Below are 21,413 nucleotides of genomic sequence, written 5' to 3'. Positions count from 1 at the left end.
TATTGTGTAAAAATGATCATATGATAGGATGAAAGAAAGAGGGGCTTGAATAGCTAAACTCTTAAAAGAGGTGATTGCTGGTAAGAAGAACAATCAAGGAGAATAGGACAGGTGAAGTTGGATATACTAGAGATGAGAAAAATCAGGACTTTTTTTCCTTTTTCAGTAAAAAAAAATAGGCAGTATCATCTGCTTTGTGAGATGGTGATAACAATAGTACTGGGGAATTATGAAAAAGGAAAAATTTTGGAGTCAACCAAGAAAAAAATTAGTATACATCAATGTGAGCCCAGTTGAGATTCCCTAACAACTAGTGTCCTCAGGTACCATGGATACGTAATGCCTTCCAGAAATACTCAACAATTTGGAAGTAGAGGAGGAGAAAATTGAGAGTTAAATGGTCCAGGGTTGAAGCTTTTGAAGGGTAGAAGAAATGAGGAGGGCAAGGATAAAAAATAATTCCTATTTGAAATAAATAATTGTAGGAAGAAAAATTGAAGAAACAAAGATGAGGCCCTCGTTGCCAAAGAAGGGCACAGGGCAATTGACTGGAAGAGGAGTGGACATGGAGGTCACGCTGAAAAACAAATAGGTTTTGCGGGGGAGCAATACAAATAAACGTATGTGAAAATGGATGGTTATGACCAGAGAGAATTTTAGATTTTGTTATAAAGAGGAAAGACACTTTATGTTTGAATTTAAGTTATAAGCACCCTTTTGAGTAAATAAATTATTTATCCACCTTATCTTCTTTTCTTTCAAGGAATTTTATAGTTACATGGTAACAGAGCAACAAAGATCGTCACATCCTCAGCCCTAGAATTCATTACTAAGCAGAATCACAGTATTTAAAATTGAGAAACAATCTCAGCAGTTAACTATGCCAACCCTTTATTTTTCACTAAATATACATATAACACATTATAAATGGAGTTTTCCTTAAAATGATAAGTAGTATCTATCTAAAAGCATTGGCAAGTATTATATGTAATGGGAAATGCTAAAAGCATTCCCAATGAGATCAGGTGTGAAACAGGGTTGCCCATTACCACAATTATTATTCAATATTGTACTAGAAATATTAGTTTAGCAATAAGAGAAGAAACAGAAATTGAAGGAATTAGATTAGGCAAACAGGAAATAAAACTACCACTCTTTACAGATGATATGATTGGTATACTCAGGGAATCCTAGAGAATCAACTAAAGAGACTAAAGAGCTAATTGAAGTAATTAAAAACTTTAGCAAAGTCACAAGATACAAAATAAATACACATAAATCATTAGCATTTCTATATGTTGCCAATAAAACCCAGTACCAAGAAGAGAAAGAGAAAGTCCATTTATAATAACTGTGGACAATGTAAAATATTTGGAAGTCAACTTCCCAAGACAAAGCCAGGAACTCTATGAACACAATTACAAAATTCACACAAATAAAGTCAGATCTAAACAATTGGAAAAATATCAATTGCTCTTGGGTAGGCTGGGTTAATATTATAAAAATGAGAGTTCTACCTTAATTAATTTGCTTATTCAGTGTTATACAAATCAAACTGCCTGAAAATGTTTTGTACAGCTAGAAAAAATAATGATAATTCATCTGGAAGAACAAAAGGTACAGAATATCAAGGGAATTATAGAAAAAAAATACAAAGGAAGGTGGCCTAGCAATACCAGATCTCAAACTATATCATAAAGCAGCAGTCATCAAAACTATTTGGTATGTTCTAAGAAATAGAGTGGTGGACCAGTGGAATAGATTAGGTACACAAAACAAAGTAGTAAATGATTATAGCAATCTGCTATTTAGTAAACCCAAAGACTCCAGCTTCTGGGATAAGAACTCACTATTTGACAAAAACTGGTGGGGAAACTGGAAAATACTATGGCAGAAACTGGGCATAGACCAACATATCATATCATATACCAAGATGAAGTGAAAATGGGTACATAATTTAGACCTAAAGGGTGATGCCATAACCACATTAGGAGAGCAAGGAATAGTTTATCTGTCAGATCTACGCAGAAGGGAAGAATTTATGACCAAATAAGAGATAGAGAACATTATTAAATGTAAAATAGATACTTTTAATAACATTAAATTAAAATGTTTGGCACAAACAAAATCAATGCAACCAAGATTAGAAGGAAAGTAAGAGATGGAAAATAATTTTTATAGCAAGTGTTTCTGATAAAGGCCTCATTTACTAAAGATATAGAGAAATGACTAATATTTATAAGACTACAAGTCATTTTCCAATTGATAAATAGTCAAAAGATATGGAAAGGCAGTTTTCAGATGGAGAAACTAAAGCTATTTATAGCCACATGAAATAATGCTCTAAATCACTATTGATTACAGAAATGAAAATTAAAAGAACTTTGAGGTACCCCCTCATACCTATCAGATTGGCTAATATGACAGAAAAGGAAAATGATAAATGTTGGAGCAGATGTGGGAAATTGGAATATTAATGCATTGCTGGTAGAGGTGTGAACTGCTCCAAACATTCTGGAAAACAATTTGGAACTCTGCTCAATGGGCAATCAAACTGTGCATACCATTTGATCCAGCAACATTACTTCTAGGTCTGTTTCCCAACAATATGTTAAAAAAGGGAAAAAGACTTACACATACAAAAATATTTATACCAGTTATTGTTAAATTTTAATTTTTATTATTTTAGTTTTCAATGTTTATTTCCACAACATTTTGAGTTACAAATTTTCTCTGCATTTCTACCCTTCCCCCATTCCAAGATGGCATATATTCTGATTGCCTCATTCCCCAGTCAGCCCTCCCTCCTTTTACCTCGCTCCCCCACCCCATATCCTTTCCCCTTACTTTCTTGTAGGGCAGGATAGATGTCTATGCCCCATTCCCTATATATCTTGTTTCCTAGCTGCATGCAAAATACAACTTTTTTTTTTATTTTTCTAAGCATCTTCTTTTAAAACTTTGAGTTCCAAATTCTCTCCCCTCTTCCTTTCCTGCCCACCCTCCCTAGGAAGGCAAGCAATTCAACATAGATCACACATGTATCATTATGTAAAACACTTCCACAATGCTCATGTTGTAAAAGGCTAAATATATTTCCTTCCATCCTATCCTGTCCCCCTTTATTCAAGTTTCTCCCTTGACCCTGTCCCTTTTCAAAGTGTTTGTTTTTGATTACCCCCTCCCCTATCTGCCCTCCCTTCTATCATCCCCCTTCTTTTTTTTCCCTTCCTTTTACTTTCCTGTGGAGTAAGATACCCAATTCAGTGTGTATGTTTTTCCCTCCCCAAGTTGGATCCAATGGAGTATGATTCACTCATTCCCCCTCACCTGCCCCTTCTTCCCTTCCAACAGAACTGCTTTTTCTTGCCACTTTTATGTGAGATAATTTACCCCATTCTATCTCTCCCTTTCTCCATCTCTTATTATATTCTTCTCTTACTCCTTAAATTTATTTCATTTTTTTAGATATCATCACTTCATATTCAACTCATCCTGTCTATACTCCCTTCAACTCCCCTAATACTGAGAAAGGTCCCATGAATTACATACATCATCTTTCCATGTAAACATAACAGTTCAACTTTAGTTAAGTGCCCTATGAATTATCTTTCTTGTTTACCTTTTCATGCTTCTTTTGATTCTTGTATTTGAAAGTCAAATTTTGTATTCAGGTCTGGTCTTTTCATTGAGAAAGCTTGAAAGTCCTCTATTTTATTGAAAATCCATATTTTACCTTGAAGTATTATACTTAGTTTTGCTGGGTAGGTGATTCTTGGTTTTAATCCTAACTCTTTTGACCTCCAGAATATCATATTCCAAGCCCTTCACTCCCTTAATGCAGAAGCTGCTAGATCTTGTGTTATGCTGATTGTGTTTCCACAATACTATAATTGTTTCTTTCTGGCCACGTGAAATATTTCCTCCTTGATCTGAAAATTCTGGAATTTGGTGACAATATTCCTAGGAGTTTTCCTTTTGGGATCTTTTTCAAGAGGCAATTGGTGAATTCTTTCAATTTCTATTTTACCCTCTGGTTCTGTAATATCAGTGCAGTTTTCCTTGACAATTTCTTGAAAGATGATATCTAGGCTCTTTTTTTGATCATAGCTTTCAGATAGTCCAATAATTTTTAAATTCTCTCTCCTGGATCTATTCTCCAGGTCAGTAGTTTTTTCAATGGGATATTTCACATTGTCTTCCATTTTTGCATTGCTTTGGTTCTGTTTTATAATATCTTGATTTTTCATCAAGTCACTAGCTTCCACACACTCCAATCTAATTTTTAAAGTGGCATTTTCTTCAGTGGTCTTTTGGACTTCCTTTTCCATTTGGCTAATTCTGTCTTTCCAGGCATTCTTCTCCTCATTGGCTTTTTGGAACCCTTTTGACATTTGAGTTAGTCTATTCCTTAAGGTGTTATTTTCTTCAGTATTTTTTGGGTCTCCGTTAGCAAGTTATTAGCTTATTTTTCATGGTTTTCTTCATCACTCTTACTTCTCATCCCAATTTTTCCTCTATTTCTCTTACTTACTTTTCCAAATCCTTTTTGAGCTCTTCCATGGCCTGAGCCCAATTCATATTTTTCTTGAAGGCTTTTGATGTAGCTTCTTTGACTTTGTTGACTTCTTCTGGCTGTATGTTTTGGTCTTCTTTGTCACCAAAAAATGAGTCTAGAGTTTGAGTTTGAGTCTGCATTTGAGTCTGAGTTCGTTTTTGCTGCCTGTTCATGTTCCCAGCCAGCTAGTTGACCCTTGAGCTTTTTTTGTCAGCATATGACTGCTTGTAGAGTAGAGAGTACTTTGTCCCAAGCTTTAGGGTCGAAGCACTGCTGTTTTCAGAGCTACTTCTACTCCACCATCACCCCAGGCTTGTCCCAGCAGTGTTCCTCCTTCCCTAAGAACCGCCAACCAGGACCACAATACAGATCTAAGCAGGGTACAGGAAGAGAATCTGCCTTTGTGCCCACAAAGCTCTCCTTGCACTCCTGCTCTGATCTGCTGCCAGATTCCTCCCATTGTGTGAGCCAGGGACTAGGGAAGCAGCTGACACTGTGGCTCTGGAGGCAGCTTTAGGAGCTTCCTGCTGCTGCCGCCACCACCCCTTCACCACCTCTGCCATCCCCAGGGCTGGTGGCCTGACTGCTCTGAACTTGATCCCGCAGTTTCCCCCTTACCTGCTCTTTGGCATTTGTGGGTTGAGAAGTCTGGTAACTGCCACAGCGCACTGTCCTGGCTGATTCCAGGTCTGGTCTGTCCCAGCATGGCCCATGCTGTGCTGCCCTCTGCTCTCAGCACTGTGCAATAGACACTTCCCAGTGAACAGCCAGGCTCTCCTGGGCTGGAGATCTGTTTCCCTCTGCTATTTCCTGGATTCTGCAGCTATAGAATTTGTTCAGAGCCCTGTTTACAGGTGTTTGGAGGAATTTGGGAGAGAGGTTAAGCAAGTCCCTGCTATCCAGCTGCTATCTTGTCTCCTCCCCCTGCTCAGAGTTGTTTTAATTTGTATTTCTCTAATAAGAAGTGATTTAGAACATTTCTTCCTATGCCTATCAATAGCTTTGATTTCTTCATCTGAAAACTGCCTCTTCATATATTTTAACCATTTATCAATTAGGGAATGGCTGTATTCCTACAAATTTGACTCAGTTCTCTATATATTTGAAAAATGAGGCCATTGTCAGAGACACTTGGCTGTAAAGATTGTTTCCCAGTTTTCTTCTTTCCTTCTAATCTTGGTTGCATTGGTTTCGTTTGAGCTAAAGCTTTTTAATTTAATATAATAAAAATTATTTATTTTGCATTTTGTTATGCTCTCTATCTCGTTTGGTCATGAACATGTAACTCACTTAACTTCTCCTTTAAGATTTGGATGCCACATCACTTCGATGCATATATGTTTAGTATTGATATGAATTGTCTGTGATACCTTTTGGCAAGATGTAGTTTCCTTCCTTATCTCTTTTAATTAGGTCTATTTTTGTTTTTTCTTTGTCTTAGATTGGGATAGCTTCCCCTGTTTGTTTTTAACTTCTGCTGAAGCATAATAGATTCTGCTATAGCTGCTTACCTTTGCTCTGTTATGTGCCTCTCTGATTCAAGTGTATTTATTGTAAACAACATATTGTAGCATTCTGGCTTTTGATCCACTCTGCTATCCACTTCCATGTTATGGGAGAGTTCATCCCATTCACATTCAGAGTTATGATTATTAATTTTGTATCTCCCTCCATCCTATTTTTCTTCCTGTTTGTCCTTTCTCTCCTTTCATCCTTTCACTTATCACCAGGGTTTTGCTTCTTTCTACCATCTCCCCTGATCTGCCATCCCTTCTGTCAATTCCCTCTCCTCCCCCTCCCCTGCTTTGTTTAATTTCCTCCCCTCCTGTAAGATAGATTTCTATATTCAGATGCTTGTGTATATTATTCTCTCTTTAAGCCAATACTGATGAACATAAGGTTCAGGTGATGCCTATCACCCATCCTTCCTTCTTTCTCTTTAATGAAATAGGTTTTTCATGTCTCTTCATGTGAAATAATTTACCTGCATTCTGCTCTGTATTCAATGTACTACTCTTTCTAATTCCTTAATCATTCTTTATGTCATTCCCTCAAATTCACCTTATACTCTGTCAATATATTAGGAGATACTATTTGCCAGAGCTAAGGCCCAGAAAGCAAGCTGTACCCAGAGCTTGGCATTACAATAATCCTTTGCGCTCATCCTTTGGATGATCTCCCCAGCAAAATCCCCAAATTTTTTCATATAATTATTGTATTGCTTTGACCCATACCAGGTATTCTCTGAGCTAGGGCAAACACCTGCTATATCCACGTTTTAGTCATGAAGCCTTGCTATGAATCAAACTTGTCACATTGTTACTGCTTCCCCTCATTGTCAGGGCTACAGGTCATTGTGTACCACAGGTGTAAGTACTGGGATCTTCCTGAACTAAAGCAGATCCATCCCCTTGCCTCCGGGGTGGGCCTCCAGTATGTGTGTTCTTGCTTGCAAACCATTTCCCTCACTTTGAAATTAAATTTCTGTTTGAGTTTTGAGTGTCCTCTTTCTAGCCTGCTTTGTTCAGTGCCAGCCATCCACAAATTAGAGGCTGGTTCCACCTGGTTGATAATGCATACCCTCTGTCTTTGTATATTCCTTCTAGCTATACTAATGGTGCAATTTTTAAGAATGACAATTGTTTCTTTCTGGCCACTTGCAGTAATTTCTCCCTTGACCTGATAGTTCTGTGATTTAGCTATAATGTTGCTTGGAGTTTGTTGTTTGGGATCTCTTCTCTGAGGTGATTGGTGGATTTTTTCAATGCCTATTTTGCCTTTTGGTTCCAGGATATAAGGGCAGTTTTCCTTGATAATTTCTTGAAGGATGGTGTTCAGGTCCTCCTTTTGATTATGGCTTTCATGTAGTCCAGTGATTCTGACATTGTCTCTCCTGGATCTACTTTCCAGGTCAGTTGTTTTTCCAATGAGGTATTTTACATGTTCTCTATTTTTTCATTCTTTTGAATTTGTTTGATAGATTCTTGATATCTCACAGAGTTATTAACTTTTAAGCTTTTCACAGAGTTTAAGTTTATGGCTTTCACTTCTTATTACATATTATGGCTTTCTCCAATTTGGATCCCACACTTCAGTTAGCTTTTCTAGTTTCTTTTTTATTTGGCTAATTGTAATTGTTAAGGAATTGCTTTCTTCAGTGGATTTTTATCTCCTTTTCCATTTGTCCAATTCTGTATCTTAAGCAGTTGTTTTCTTTTTCCAAGATGTTGTCTTTTTTCATAATTCCCCTGCATCACTCTCATTTCTTTTCCCATTTTTCTTCTATCTCTCATATAATTTTTAAGCTCCTTTCTGAGCTCTTCCATGAGTTCTTTCTAGACTTGAGACCACTTACCATTTTTTCTTTGTGGCTTTGCCCGTGGGTGTTTTGACATTGTTGTCCTCTTCTGAGTTTGTGTCTTGATCTTCTCTGTTACTGTAATAACATTCTATGGTTAGATTCTTTTTTGTTGTTTTTTGATCATCTTTTTTTTGGCCTATTCCCTTTCTTTTAAATTTGAGCACTGCTCCTCGGGTGAAAGGGGTACCGTCTCAGGCTCTTTTGCTGTTTACTTGTTGTTGCATTGATGTTGACTTGAGGCCCCCAGGGGACTCTCTTGTCTGGTGCTGCTCTCAGGAGGTATGGTGGGGGGTGGCTAGTGCTGCTGGAGACTGTAAGGGTGTGGTAGCTTAACTGGCATGGAGCTGGGGTCCTTGTCATGGTGACTGGCATGTGATTGAGGCAGGTCAGGTGTTTCTCTGTTTCCTCATGGTTACGCTAAAGCACGTGGCAGTCTGACTGCTGGGGCTTCCTGTTTGTCTGGTGCAAGTGGAGGTCTGGCTACTGGAGGTTGCTTGTCTGCCTGGGGCTACATTGAAGCAAATGATTGCCCTTGGAAAAGGAGTCTGCCAGTTCTTCTGCCTATGCTGAGGCATGTGGGGAGTCCTGGTATGGACATTTGTCTGCTTCACGACACTGGGGCTCAGCATCTCCAGCTAATTTGCTGGATGCTTCCTGTTCTGGACTGTGTTCCTCTTTTACTCATGGAGACAGAACTTTCTTGCTGAGCTTCCAAGTTTCTTGGGCTAAAAGATTGTTTCACCTCATCTTTTTACTGGTTCTGCTGTCCCAGGATTTGTTTTGGAGTGCTATTTTATGATTGTTTTGAAGTGAATATGGGATAGTTATGGTGATTTACTGCTTATTCCATCATCTTGGCTCCTGGAACCATAACCCCATGCAGTTTTACTAGCACCATCATGGGCTGGCCATCAATTGCCTTCTTAGCAAACCTATATTTCAGGAGCCATAGTCACAGCACCCTCCTGGGGATTTTGTCATTTTTTTCTGCCTACCTAACATGTTTGTTTTGGGCTTTGTGACTTTTCCCATTATTAGAGCATCTATTTGCACTGACAGAACCATTTGACCAAACCACAATTATACTGGCCTCCTGCTCAATTTTCACCAGACTAGACCAGAGCACACAGCCATTGAGATTCAAGTTAATCAACTGGTGAAAATTGCACAGGAGGTCAAGAAAATTGTACTTAATTTTAGTTAGGGTTTATATACATACACATGTAAATATACACATACACACACATATACATACATATATGCACATATATGCATAGATATACAATATGGATATATAGATATCGATGATAGATAGATAGATGAATCAAAATGGTAAGAACGTATTTTCTACTTTTGTTCCTGGAATAAGCAGATACATTTTTGCATCAGCAAATAGCATTAGGTTTCTTTCTCTTAGTCTACTATTATTCTGATAGTTTGGAATTTTGCTGAATATGGGAAAACCGAATCAAAGTAGTTTGCTTCAATCTGTTTGTAATCCTGAATAGGTGACATAAATGAACTAATTCACATTCTTCTTTGTGGAGGAAAGAGGATTTATTCCCTAATACATAGAAGTTTCAACCTTTTGCATTCCAACTGCAATTTTGAATGCTCTGGAATTAACCCAGACATCTTGCCTATATTGTATTAGCAATGCTGGAGAGGGCTGCCCTTTATAGCTCAGTAATGTGTTGTGAGTAAGCCCTGTTACCTTTCTTCATCTCAAAAGCAACAAAACTATACCAAATAATATAATTTAATATACCAAAACAATTTGCTAAATATGTGCTATGTACTGCACGTTGGGGAAACAAAGATGGAAGTGAAATTGCTCCTGACCTCAAGGAACTTAACTTGTCCTAGAGGGAAACAGCATGTATGCACATATGGTTGTATTACACAATGAAGAAACATTTGGACTTGGAGTCAAGAAGATCTGGATTCAAATTTTTTCTTGGATATTTGCTAGTGCATCTTCCTGGGTTGGATACTTCAGCTCTCAGTGCCTCAGTTTCTTCACATCAAAAATAAAAGTGTTGGTCTTGATTATATCTAGAGTGCTTTCTGGTTTAAAGTCCAATAAACTGAGATGCTATGTAGTATAAATATACACAAAGTAAATTCATGAGAGAATTCATGAGAAAAAAACCACCAGTGATAGCTGGGAGGTTTTACAGGGGTCTGGTAAGGCACACAAGAAAGACTATGTGTAGGAAATATCACTGGAATTCAGCATTAAAGGAATCTTGTGAGTCTAGTAGATAAAAAAATAAACTCCCTAAAGAGGAGGAAATCTTAGCAGATGATGTCATACAAAGAACATCTAATAGAGACACTGCAGCAAAATAAATAAATAAATTGATAAAAAGCACTATATAATAAATAAATTGTATAAGGGAAAGGAAGGATGTTTCTGAAAGAAAAAAGAAAACCAGTTATCGCCTCCCAGAAGATGGCATGGAACTTCAAAGTGGGTTTTGAAAGATACAACTCAATAAGGCAAATAAAAGAAATAGCATCTACTATAATAGATAAGAGTATTACAAAAAAGGCAGACACAAGGCACCCCATATTGATATATTTAGAGGAAAATTGTAATAAAGCAATGGACTCTCTGAAGACTAGAATATCTCATAAGGAGTTCAAAAATGGAGAAATGACAGATCAAATAACATAACAACAAAAATAATGGCATAATGGGAAGAAGATTTGAGATCTCTATAGCCAAGCAACAGAGCTAGAGGGCAAAGCTTGGAAAAATACATCAAATTATTGATCTTGCAAAACACACCACAATAAATCCCACATGTAGAAATGATATAAATTTTAAAAGTCACAATATAAAACATTTATTGGTATCCAAGGTTATACATTTCAGAGCTGTGGATAGGAGAAGAATTCGTAAGAAGCTATGAAACAGAGAATAATATAAAAGACAACAGGAATAATCTCAATTTTAGAAAAATATATAATATTTTGAACAAGCCAAATCAATGCAGCTAGAATAAAAATAAGTAACATAGACTGTTTCCTTTCCTCTTTTTTTTAAACACTTAATATCTCTAATAAGGAGGTCTATTATCTAAACTCTGTAAGGAATGAATATAATATCATTAAAGTTATTCATCTATATAGGCATTCAAAAATATTAACATGTAATCTTTGAAGTAAAAAAGAAACCAAAAAAATAAGCTATCAACAAGCAATTATAAATTATACAAGATGGGTATCATAGTTTATACCTCCACTCCCTCCTGCTGGAAGAGACTGAGTTTGATTAATGTTATTTGAGTTTAAGGATTTAGGACTACAGTAGGACTAATGCTGAAAAGATGTCTGAATTAAGGCCAGTTCAAAGAGACTTCCTAAGGAGGCTCAAACCATCTCAAGTATGCCAAACAGAGTAAGTTAAACTTCTGCACCAAGCAACATTCAGATTTGGTCTGTGAATCACTGCCATGCTTCTTCTTCAAGTGAGATATAGAGACTGGGTCTCAAATAAATTTGAAATGTGTTAAAATGACTGAAAATCAAAGAAATTAAAATAAATATGAAGTATCAATTTCCCATATTGAATTAGATTAAAAATTTGGAAGATATGTGGACAATGAAGGATGGGGAAGGAGGAAAGGTTCCCTTCTGGTGGATTTTGGTAAAATTGTTCTGGCCATTTTGAAAACAAATTTTTTTTAAATTTAATTTTATTTATTTATTTAACATATTTAGTTTTCAGCATTGGTTTTCACAAGAGTTTGAATTACAAATTTTCTCCCCATTTCTACCCTCCCCCCACCCACTCCAAGATGGCATATATTATTTGTTGCCCTGTTCTCCAGTCAGCCCTCCCTTCTGTCACCCCACTCCCCTCCCATCCCCTTTTCCCTTCTCCTCTTGTAGGGCAAGATAAATTTCTACTCCCCATTGCCTGTGTATCTTATTTTCTAGTTGCATGCAAAAAAACTTTTTTGTTGTTTTTGAACATCTGTTTTTAAAAACTTTGAGTTCTAAATTCTACCCCCTCCTCCCTTCCCACCCACCCTCCCCAAGAAGTCAAGCAATTCAACATAGGCCACATGCGTATCATTATATATAACCCTTCCACAATACTCATGTTGTGAAAGACTAACTATATTTTGCTCCTTCCCAACCCATCCCCCTTTATTGAATTTCCCCCCTTGACCCTGTCCCCTTTCCAAAGTGTTTGGTTTTGATTACCTCCACCCCCATCTGCCCTCCCCTCCATCATCCCCCCCTTTTTTATCTTCTTCCCTCTTCTTTCCTGTGCGGTAAGATACCCAATTGGGTATGTATGGTATTCCCTCCTCAGGCCCAATCTGATGAGAGCAAAATTCACTCATTCCCGCCTCACCTGCCCTCTCCCCTCCTCCCACAGAACTGCTTCCTCTTGCCCCCTTTATGCGAGATAATCCACCCCATTCTGTCTCTCCCTATCTCCCTCTCTGAATATGTTCCTCTCTCATCCCTTAATTTGATTTTATTTCTTTTAGATATCTTCCCTTCATCTTCAACTCACCCTGTGTTCACTCTCTCTCTCTCTCTCTCTCTCTCTCTCTCTCTCTCTATATATATATATATATATATAGACACACAGATATATACATACATACACATTCACTTATATATATATATATATATATATATATATATATATATATATATATATATACATACACATAAACATATATACATATATGCATATTCCCTTCAGCTACCCTAATACTGAGGTCTCATGAATCATACACATCATCTTTCCATGTAGGAATGTAAACAAAACAGTTCAACTTTAGTAAGTCCCTTGCAATTTCTTTTTCTTCTTCTTTTTCTTTATTACCTTTTCATGCTTCTCTTGATTCTTGTGTTTGAAAGTCAAATTTTCTATTCAGTTCTGGTCTTTTCACTGAGAAAGCTTGAAAGTCCTCAATTTTATTAAAAATGCATATTTTGCCTTGGAGCATGAAACTCAGTTTTGCTGGATAGGTGATTCTAGGTTTTAATCCTAGCTCCGTTGACCGCCGGAATATCGTATTCCAAGCCCTTTGATCTCGTAATGTAGAAGCTGCCAGATCTTGGGTTATTCTGATTGGGTTTCCACAATACTCAAATTGTTTCTTTCTGGCTGCTTGCAGTATTTTCTCCTTGATCTGGAGCTCTGGAATTTGGCGATATTATTCCTAGGAGATTTCTTTTTGGGATCTATTTGAGGAGGCGATCGATGGATTCTTTCAATTTCTATTTTGCCCTTTGGCTCTAGAATATCAGGGCAGTTCTCCTTGATAATTTCTTGAAAGATGGTATCTAGGCTCTTTTTTTGATCATGGCTTTCAGGTAGTCCCATAATTTTTAAATTATCTCTCCTGGATCTATTTTCCAGGTCAGTGGTTTTTCCAATGAGATATTTCACATTATCTTCCATTTTTTCATTCCATTGGTTCTGTTTTATAATATCTTGATTTCTCATCAAGTCACTAGCTCCCACTTGCTCCAATCTAATTTTTAAAGTAGTATTTTCTTCAGTGGTCTTTTGGACCTCCTTTTCCATTTGGCTAATTCTGCCTTTCAAGGCATTCTTCTCCTCATTGGCTTTTTGGAGCTCTTTTGATATTTGAGTTAGTATATTTTTAAGGTGTTTTTTTCTCCAGTGTATTTTTCAGTATTCTTTTGGGTCTCCTTTAGCAAGTCATTGACTTGTTTTTCATGGTTTTCTCGCATCCTTCTCTTCCCAATTTTTCCTCTACTTCTCTAACTTGCTTTTCCAAATCCTTTTTGAGCCCTTCCATGGCCTGGGACCAGTTCATGTTTTTCTTGGAGGCTTTTGGTGTAGGCTCTTGCACTTTGTTGACTTCTTTAGGCTGTATGTTTTGGTCTTCTATGTCACCAAAGAAAGAATCCAAAGTCTGAGACTGAATCTCGGTGTGTTTTTGCTGCCTGGCCATATTCCCAACCAACTAACTTGACCCTTGAGTTTTTCAGTGAGGTATGACTGCTTGTAGACTAAAGAGTTCTATGTTCTGCGTTTGGGGGGGATTTGCCAGCTCTGCCACACCAGCACTGCTCCTTCCGCAAGAACCCCCAACCCACACTGGGCTTAGATCTTCAGCAGGCTGTGCACTCCTGCTCTGATCCACCACTTAATTCCTCCCACTAGGTGGGCCTGGCGCTGGAAGCAACAACAGCTGTAGCTGCCCCACCTCCGATGCCCCCAGGGCTGGTAGCCGAACCGCAGCTTTTCCCACTAACCTTCTCCGCTGTCTTTGGTGTTTGTGGGTTGAGAAGTCTGGTAACTGCCACAGCTCACTGATTCAGGGCGCTAGGGCACTTTCCGCCCAGCTTCTGGTCTGGTTGGTCTGTGCAGCTCACACTGGGCTCGGCTCCCCACGTCTCCCCTCTTCTCCCAGCTCTGTGTGGGATAGACCTCACAGAGAGACCATCAAGGCTGTCCTGGGCTGGAGCCCTACTTCCCTCTGCTGTTTTGTGGGTTCTGCCATTCTAGAATTGGTTCAGAGCCATTTTTTATAGGTTTTTGGAGGGACTCGGCAGGGAGGTCACGCTAGTCCCTGCTTTCCAGCTGCCATCTTGGCTCTGCCCCCCTGAAAACAAAATTTTAATTATGCAAGAAATGTTACAGAATTGTTCATAGAGAAGGAAGGAATGAAAATATTTTGGAAGGATGGCAGTAATGATGTACAACTTTGTTATTCCTAGTGCAAAATGACTTGCTGAGTAAACAGCCAAGCCATGTATACTTTTTCTTTCTTTCTTTTTTTAATCTCACTTTGGGATAGAGATATAAACTGAGAGCTTGCTCCTCTCCTAGTTTTTAAGCCATACTATTGTTGTTTATTTCTGTACTTCCTCCTTTCTATGTCTTGTGACCATATCTTACTCCTGGGTTCAAATCCCTTCCTTAATCTGCCCTCGATCTATGTCCCAGTACTCTGTAGTGAAAGACAAAGCTGCCAATTGGTGTCAGTTTTCACAGCCTGCAAGAAGTCCAGCACCAATATAGTTCTGAAAACAAATCTTAACATTGAGTACAGACTCTGGACAGTAGAATGTTATGCTTGATGTGATCTTGAACAGATTCTTTCCCACTGAACATAAACCTCTACATCTGCTACTTTAATTTTTTTCTTGGAGTTCCACATTATGATTCAGTCAAGTGTTTTTCTCCAGATTTGCTTAAAATTTTTTTTTTCTTTTTCTTTTTGGAGGAGATGTGGAGCAGAGTGATTTTGTGCTTCTTTCTGCAACTCTGCATCTTCTTTATGTCTTTAGCAATATTTTTTCTTATAGGATCTTGTATAAATTCCATATGTTTCCTTTATTCTGCAAATAAATTATTCACTTTGATCCCTGTAAAATTGTGTGTTTATAAGAGGAGTTAGTGTACAGAATGTATGAAGTCAGTAGATTAACTGAGTACAGTCAACAAGCCAGGAAATGAAAACCCCTCAGAACTTAGCCCCTTAATGAAAAGATAGAGACTCTGACAAAAAGTGGTCAGATAAATTATTTTCCTTGCAGTAAGTATGCAGTGTATATAGGAGATGAGTAATGGCACTTATTGGATTCTTGAATATCTACCTAGAACATGACAGTGGAGTGGGATATATTAGAATATGTTTGATGGACTTATTGATCAATCTTAATATTGTTTAACCCTTTCCTACAAAGGACACATGTTTCCCCATATCTAGTTAACAAATTTAGGAAGTCAATACAGATGAGATCCCAGAATTATCCCTAAAGTTTTATTAGTGATGTTATTTTAGAAATAGATTTAACATACTTAAGTTAATTTTTAATTTGGATTTTTAAAAGCTTTTCAGTATAATTTAAGTACTACACTCTGCATGAAGTATTTCCTGTTCTCCCAAATGTTAGTAATTCCCTTAACCCCCAAGGTTTTCTTGGGTATACTTATTAATATAGATTTTAATAGTATTTCTTGGGAAGACTCCTAAATCTTAAAGGCTATGTATTGAATATAAAGTCTGTCAGGTCCTATTAAAATGAAAAGAATTAAAATATAGGCCCAGAAATGATCAGTAAATATGTCATGTAATGACTAAGTAGCTCATCATTAATTAGCTGTAGTATATGAATTGGGGGCATGGGAGTGAAAAGAGACTGAAATGTGCATGGCCTCATCACAGAATTTCTGTACGGGTGAGGAATAGTGCTATCCTAAATTTTCTATTCTGTAATATATTTAAAAAATGCTCTGTCAATGAAATAGGATATTGCGAACATTTACTAAGAAATGTAAGAGTTTGCAATTTCAATATAGTTGAGTAAATCCTAAATGCATATTCCAAAGAAGTACTTGAGAGTTGGAAACTTGTTCTATGTTTTTAACATCCATTCTCTTGTCTTTAAAACAAAGGAAGATATTTTAAATATAATATTTCTATTACTATTGCATAGCTGTGATTCATGAAACATCAAACTCTCTAAAATATTAAAATTGAGTCTCGCAAAGATCTGTAAAAAGCTGCATAGTGTACATGAAGAGACTATAGGATCTTGTCCATGATGTCATCAAATGTATTTATGACTACAAAATTTGTGCTGTATCGAAAGTGAGGCATAACTGATAAACAATCTTGATACATCCCTGGGATTCTCATAATCGTAAGAAATTTGTCAGCAAACCTCTGAAGTTTTAGACATGCCCCATCTAGAGTCACCAAGAATAGGCAGATGTAGGTGCCTTGTCATCTGTTACATTGTCAGGTATACCTCCATCAGTCAGTTCACACATCTATTGAAGCAACTTATCAGTCATTCTATACCGTCCTTTCTTTGGGGCAAAAGCAGAGAGGTATCTCAGAAGACAGTTTAATAATAGAACAATGAGTTTAAAATCAGAAAAGAACTCTAATTTAGCCTTGACAAGTAAATAGAAATACACTTACAAACCTTAAATGTCCTACTGCAATTAAACTTTGATTTCAACAGGCTGGATTTAAGTTGGAGGAATTCCACATGTAAGGAATGGAGTAAACAAGCTGAGAAAAAACAACCTAAACAGAGAAATGTGGGGGCAATTGATTTAATTAGATCATAAAAAGGGGGATACATGAAGGATAGTAGTGTGAGATAAGTTTGGGAAGGTAGCTTGGAGTTCGTGGATGGCAATGAAATTCTGCATCAGGTTTTTGAACTTTGATTAGGGCATGGATAGCCAGAGGTGGTTTTTGGACAGAAATGTAAAATGATCACCCCAAGAAATAGGAAGAGCTCAAGGAATTATTGAATTCATAAATTATTCACCATCACTATGGTTGACCGAGATTGTTTGAAGAAGGATCTTTTTTTTTGTCCTAAAGACTAGGTTTGCATGCTTCCTGAAGGCAGCAGTAGAATCAATAAATGGAAATTATGAGAATACAGATTTTTGGATCAATACATGGAATAATTTCCTAAGAATTAGTAATATTTCAAAATAGAATGAGGGACTTTGTCAGTTAATGGGTCCTTTGCCCCTAGAGATGTTCAAGCAAAGATTGGAAACTCACATATTGAGAAGATTGTAGAGATAATGCATCAGGTTAGAATTGAATTAGAGTTCTAGGTTTCCTCCTTATTCCCATATACTTGGAATCTTTTATTTTATACTAATCTTCACTGTAACATGAAATGAAGGGTTGAAAATTTGGCTTTTAGAAAGCTATTATAAAATAGGTGAGAAGAGAGAAAATGTGGGTGCCAGCTAGAGTAGCCAATATTGCAAGAGATATCATAAGGACAGAATTAGTAGGATTTAGCAATTGATTGCCTGGGTGAGGGGAGAGGAGAAACAGAAAGTAAGTGGTCAAGTTATATGGGAACTGGGAAAACTTTGATATAGCATTAGGAGTACATATGACTGCATTTATTGGAAGTTGTAGGTTTGCATATGTGTGTATGTGTGTACATACACATATGTATATATACAGACATCTCTAAAGATATAAAGAATTTGTGTCTTGAAAGATATATCAATATCTCTATATGTATCTATCTATCTGTCTATCAAGATCTCTCTCTAGCATAGCTATGTGTAGGTATATGTATAGGTATGTGTATGTGTATATGTGAGAATATGAATCTATGCACATATATATTACATATATACACATTCTCATATATATAACATTTGGAAGTAAAGTGAATTATTTTCTTTCACATATCATATTGGCAGTTGTGTGCATTAAAATTATAGGAAACACACACATGCATATACTTAGATACATATTTATACAAATATATGCATATATGAAAACAAGATTTTTCTCTGTTGTCCAGACAATAGAATCCACAATAGACTAAGTTGCTTTTTCTTATTTTGCAGTCTGTTTCTAATTGGTCAGTGATGCTAATAATAATACCATGTTCAATGAGAAACACAGCATTATCGTAATTAGAAACAAGTATCACAAATGTATATACCACTTTAATAAGCTAAAATAATTATTAATTTTATCATCTCTAACAGACTCTCTCTAGGGAATAGTATAGCACTAAGGCATTAAACAGTCTAAGTGAGTTAATATATTCTACATGGCACCTAACGTTTTTATGTTGACATAGATTTTTAAACCTCAGAGCAGCTGTAGCCTAGAGAAAAGAGAGTCCAATTAATACAAGGATGTTGCATAAGGAATTTTCCATAATTCATTTTCTTAAGTCTCTTCTCAGTCTACTTAAATCATATTTCTTGCATGCTTGCTATATCCATGACTTCTGTGGCTAATTCTATTGTCCTTTAACCTTAGTAGTTTTTCAGCAAAATCCTTGCCTAGTCTCATTTCTTACCTTAAATATGTAAAAAAAAATTACTTCCTTTTTTTCTTTTATCCTGCTTCTTTCTATTTGTGATTATTTCCACCCTTCCATACTTTTCTCCTTGACCTAAGCAGGCTGACTGGAATAATTTTCTTTTTTTCTTCTATCAGGGCAATACTTTTTCTTGTAATTCTTCCAGCAAATTCACTTCTTCCTTTTCATATGTGTAATTTGTGTTTGTGTTAACCTTATGAAGTACCAAGTAGAATCTAGTTCTCACATAATTAAAATAATTGAAGATATAATAAATAATAGCACATTTTTTTTACTTTGGAAATTGTTTCTGAAAAAGCAATGACTTTGTCCTTCAACATATTCCCAGCATCTAAATGTTTTAATAACTTAAAAATAAAACCCTCAATTTTTTCTTTCCTTTATCACTCAGTGTTACAAAAACATTTTCATTAATACTGCATGACAAATAACATATTTCAAGACATAATTACTGATTTCAACCCACTGACTGTTGAGGCATTTTAAAAAGGAACAAATTTAACATTACTCAAGATTTAATTAACAAAAAATAATTGAAGAAAATGCTCCTTTTCAGCTATCTCTAATCAGGCTGTCTGGTTTTTGAAGGTCAAAAGGAAGGAAATAATAGAAATGAAGCTAGCCAATCAGCAGAAACAGTGATGTTAATACAAAGGTTGAAAATAATTATAAAGTGGTAGCAAGAGAATACTGAGTGAAATGTGAATTTCAAACTTTCCCTAGTTTGCTATGGTGTTGACTGACAACAGAATGAGACAAAATATACTGCATATAGTAGGCCCTTAGTACATATTTGATGAACAATGAATGCCTGAATTTACATGTTGAACTTCAGTTTTGAGAAATTATATTGAGGAAGCTGATATGCTGTGAAATCACCACAAAGCTCCTAGCAGCTATATCCTATTTTACTGAGCTCATATTTTCACAGCAGGATCATGTACACAATATATACCATATGTATAGGACAGAGTAATAAGTTCCACTCTTTTTTTCTTTCCTGATCTGTAATTTCATTGATGTTGGAATTCTGTTTTAATAAACTACCACTAATTATGTTGATTGGAAGATCACCTGTAACTTAAAATTTTCGCAGAGTTACTTGCCTTGGGGTATAGAGATGTTAAATGATTGACTTATGATCACAAAGTATGTATTATAGGCAGACCTAAACCTGGGTCTTCCTTACTCCAGGCTTGATCTCTTCTGTTATCTATCCTTCAGCCCCATGGGTAGCCATAAATGTGTTTAGAAAATTAAACATTTTTCAAGAGGCAGCCACGGTGTGGGAAGTAGTAGATCAACCAGATGCCATTTCTTCATAAATAAGACAATGGAGGAAACTGAATTCTGTGCTGATGGAATAGGGAAGGAACCCAGTGGAAGCACACAGGAAGATTTTGAAGGTTCAAGTAGCAAATGGTAGTTGTTCAGGCAATATGTCAATATGTGAGGGAAAGAAAAGCACATGTTATAAATGACTTACTAGCTAAAGTGTTATTCTGTGAAATATTTAGCTGGTTTTGCTTCTTCTTTTCAGTGAGGGTCTTTTAGATTCTTCTAAGTTAATCAAAGGAAAGTACTTCATTTATCCATTCAGTCTCTAGGATCCACTAAAAAAATGGTATCCTGCTACCTCTCTGTTCTGTCAATATAAGTAAAAAATTGTGGTATTTAAAAGTTGTTTCTGAGATATTTGAAATTTTAAAAAGAAATTCCAGGAAGCCACAGGCTACTGGGTAATATGTAGAGCAAAGGGGAAGGATCCATGGTTTTCTTGCTAAAGGTTAAGTCTAATGACATAGTAGGTCAATTGATCATTGGACCTCCATTATGTTATCATTACCTAATCCTTTTAATGACAGAGCAGAGTATTGACAGTACTGACCTCTCTGGAGCTGATGCAGCACAGGAAAAAGTTTTTAAGGCACTGGCAAATTGTGGTTCAGTCTCTTCTTTCTAATCCATAATTCACTTGGTTGATTTCTCAAATCTGCAGTTAACTAGGACTATGCATACTAGTGTGCACCCTTTGTTCCTCATACCTAGCTTAACCACAAGTATGACATATAATAGATTTAACAAAATAGTTGTGGACATCATTGGACTTCCAGGGGGAGAGTCAAGATAGCTGTGTAAAGGAAGCACTCAGCTGAGCTGTCCCAATATTCTTCCACCAAAAAACAAAACAAAACAAAATTTTAAAATACTATCTCAAATTGAATTCCAGAGTGGCAGAAGCAATAAAATGTCACAGTGAGATATTCTTCCAGGTAAAGACAACTTAGAAGACTGGAAAGAGAGGTCTGTTACATGGATATGGAAGCTGAACCAGAACTCATGTGGATGAAACACCAATGGTGGGACTAGGTGGGGGTGACAGCAGCAATAGTAGCTTTGTGGGCTATCAAGTCAGAGATAGCAAGGAGACCTGGCAACTGGTCAGAAAGAGATTATAGTGGATCCCTGTGCTAACACTGGATGCAGAATTAGACACTGTTGGCAACTCTGTTGCCTATACATACTACTGGATCATAGTTCAGGGGCAGAGAGGAATATATTTGGTCAACAGGGTATGGGAGCTCTGAAGAACAAAACCATTTCTGGCCTTAAGCATCAAGAGTCCTTCCTGGGTAGGAACCAGAG

The sequence above is a fragment of the Trichosurus vulpecula genome, chromosome 1, assembly GCF_011100635.1.
Source record: "Trichosurus vulpecula isolate mTriVul1 chromosome 1, mTriVul1.pri, whole genome shotgun sequence".
Classification (NCBI taxonomy): Eukaryota; Metazoa; Chordata; class Mammalia; order Diprotodontia; family Phalangeridae; genus Trichosurus; species Trichosurus vulpecula.
The sequence above is the reverse complement of the archived record's forward strand: the minus strand, read 5'-3'. Positions refer to the sequence as shown.